Below are 3,692 nucleotides of genomic sequence, written 5' to 3' on the forward strand. Positions count from 1 at the left end.
ACACTTAATACATAAAAAAAACATGTTCGTCAAAAATGGCTCAGAAACGTGAATAGGTGTAGAATTGGAACATATACATATTATGTATTTATACATTATATATTTAACTTGATATGTATCTATGTATCTAATGCAATTATATTTCTATATTTTTTAAATATGTCTTAAGTGTTACAATACTTATATATACACAATAAAAAAGTTGTGCTGTTTGCACAAGATTTATAGGTGCTTATTAATTCCAACTATGTATTGAAATTTCATGCTGTTGTCTTATTATGCAATGGTTTTAGAAAGTTTTTTTTTTTTTCAGATCTTTGTACAAATATGTATAGATTCCTGTGGTGCAGTATACAACATAATAGACATAATATCAGCATGTCAAACTAACTAGTTACAATTTCTATAGACTTTACCCTTACAAAAAAGTATACTTCAACTTAATTTAAGTAAAGCTCAAGTATATTTTGAATTTTACTTGTAGTGAGTATACTAATATCAATGTGGTATACTATTAAGTGTACTATTTCAATGCTACTTTGGAAAAAAAAAATCCCTACTGTTTAATTTATAAAACTATACTTTTAAGTATTTAAGTGTACCAGTAGTAATCTTTGAGTACACAACTAGTTTACAACTATGAAGTATAAAAATTATTTCTGAGAAGTATATTAAAAAATATATTTAAACGGTTTTTTAAAAAGGCAGTTTCCTTAGATTAAATATTGAATTTAATGCAGCTGAAAACAAGACTGCGAGGAACAGATTTACACTCTTTACAACGGCACACACACACAGTCATTTTCACAACTCACTATCAAAAGTTTTTTATGGAGTTTTTGTCCACTGATTTAACCTTTTCCTTATGTTTCTTTAGAAAGATGTTTAGTCAGCTGAACAATTATATGATGTTAAACAATTAAACACACTGCACTTTTAACCCTCACTGCCTCATTTCTATTGCTGTCAGAAATTAAATACGGTGCTATTCCATAGTGATGTTTACAGAAAAATAGAAGGCCATAATCTTGCAGCATGTATATCTTGAGGAGAAAGATGGCTTGGTTTACAAACAAATGGAGAAAAGTTTGCTCATGAGAAATCATTCTGTGCAAACAAAATGATGTTGACTGAGTTTTGAGTGTCTCCTTCTCAGTTTCATGTTTGTTTGAAGAAAATTAAGCACTTTACACAATAACAGATGCAAGTACAGATGAAGAAATGAAATTAAGACTGAGAGAAAGGCAGAATGTTCTCTGCTGATTTAATTGTGTGATGGTGTGCGCGTGTTGTTTGTAAGTTGCTCCTCATCGACTCTTCTGTTCTTGAACTGTCGTTGTGAAAGTGATTGAGTGTTAACCAATAAAATATTCCAAAATGCAAATATTGAGCCGCGTCCACATCAACACTCATGAATCTTCTACTGTAGCTCACTTGTCCTTTGCTAAACCAAAGACAGCTATCTGTTCACACTGTATGAATATACTTCATGACAGTTTATCAAACATTTGCAGCTTATTAATGATCTCAGTGTGCACATAAACCAACCTTTGAAATCAGCAGGAAGTCCTTGAAACTAACCCATCAGATATATGTAAGTCACCAGCAGATTTGTAATTGCCAGTGAACATATTTACATGTGATGCATTTGTACAGAAATTCAAGTGATACAACAAAATAAAATAAAAAATTATGATATGCTTCACTGATGTTATCAGCTTTGTCTCAGATGTTACATCAGAAGAAATCAAAACAGACAGAAATTAGACCATTGCTTACATACAGTAAAGAGTACTGAGTACTTTAGAAACAATTTTCACATTTAGAAATTGCTAATAAATGCAAATAAACATGAAATAAATTTACTGAATTAAACATGAAATTTGTAAATAAAAATTATATATATATATATATGTATAATGTTTTCCAAAAATGTATATTTACAACTTTGCAAAATATTTGTTTACATGATTAATTACGTTTACTTTGATTTCTTGGCAAATCTAAACACAATTTAAGAATTTCTTTGTAAGAATAACAATTACAAAGAAGTGTCAAGTAACATACAGAAATTAAATATGACATTGCGAACTAGAAAACTGACAGTATTTTCTTGTAAAATGTAGGCTACTATAATAATCTTTGTTTTATGTACAACTTTGAAAAAAAAAAAAAGTTTTTACATTTACTTTGATTTCTTGCCAACTCTGAGCACAATTTAAGATCTCAGTTGAAATCTCTTCTCAAACTCTAGAAAAGACATTCGATTTCTATGTTTTTTTCCAAAGGATCTCCATTGCTCTCAGTTAAAACAGACTCAAATGAGACAATTGCTGAAATAAGAGTAAAGAGCTATAGGTATAGGTATAGGTGCAGGTGCCCATAATCTCTCTGTTGTGTACAGTCTTAAAGAGAGAACGTTTTATTCTCTGTCTCCCTCAGATTATCAGCGGACATGATTAAATAGCAATAAAGATGCACTCAGTGCTTCAGCTGGGACAGTAAATGGAAAAGCTCTCTAATAAAACAGCTTTAACAAACAAGACAGTGCAGGGGCTTCTCTTCAGGGCTGTTTCTCAGTGATGGAATCAAATAGATTGCACTGGAAGCTTTAAACCGACACTGCAGCTCCTAATACAATTAGATTAACGCTGGCTTCTGTTTACTTCCCTGGGTATTTGCAGTGGTCTGTATTGCATTTATTTGTCTACAGTTCTCTGCTAAACTACATGAGACAGATCCGGGGCAGGGTGAGCCTCCCACATCCCAGCGCAACGTGGAAGGCTTTGGTGATCAATATTATACTGCTCAGCTAGGAACACAGTGTTGTTAAAAGACAAGCGAGGTTATAAGAGAAGTAGACTTATTATGAAGATATGCAAAGTTTTAAAGCCAGAGGAAATTTTGTTGTTCGGAAGTTGCTCTTTTAGAGCTCTCAGTTTCATTTATAAGATCTACACATAATCCTCTCAAATTTTTTTCTGTGACTCACATGCCATAGTTTGAGTTTGGGTTAGTTTTGTTGAAATCATCGGTTTTAGATAAACTCGCCTCTAAATGTGAAGTGAATACAAAACAATCTGTGACTGGTCACATGACATCCTGTTCAGAATAAGCAGTAAAGTGTAAGAATACTTTTTTTCTCAATGGGAAATCTGAGAAGATGATGGGATTTGAATTTACACTTCATTTCGACTACTTGTTTTGTAGGAGAAACAACTTTATATTAAAGAGCCCCTAATATGGATTATGAAAGGTTCATATTTTGGTTTTGGGAGTCCCCAACAACAGGTTGACATGCATGCAAGGTCAAAAAACACTTTCATTGTCTTATAATACACATTTAGGTTGCTCAATGACTCCTAAACGATTTGCTCAACGATTCATTTTTCCAAACCCCTCCCTTGCGTGACGCTAATCTGCATGATTGGTCCAATTGGTCATTTGCATTTGATCTTGCCTGTAATGCCTGATAAAGCAGTGTTTGTGAGCAGTGCTGCTTTGTGTACAGCATTACCAGGGGAACCGCTATTTTTATAGCTGGAAAAAAATGGAACCTAGTGGCAAAGAAGAATGAATTAGCATTTTCATTCAAACCAAGTTTTCAAGTTTTCCCGGGTCTGTGTGCACAACAAGTGAGCGGACAATATGCTAATGTTTCATGTTGACGGCTTGCGTTCGTTTTAAAAACG

The sequence above is a fragment of the Carassius gibelio genome, chromosome A17 (assembly GCF_023724105.1).
Source record: "Carassius gibelio isolate Cgi1373 ecotype wild population from Czech Republic chromosome A17, carGib1.2-hapl.c, whole genome shotgun sequence".
Taxonomy (NCBI): Eukaryota; Metazoa; Chordata; class Actinopteri; order Cypriniformes; family Cyprinidae; genus Carassius; species Carassius gibelio.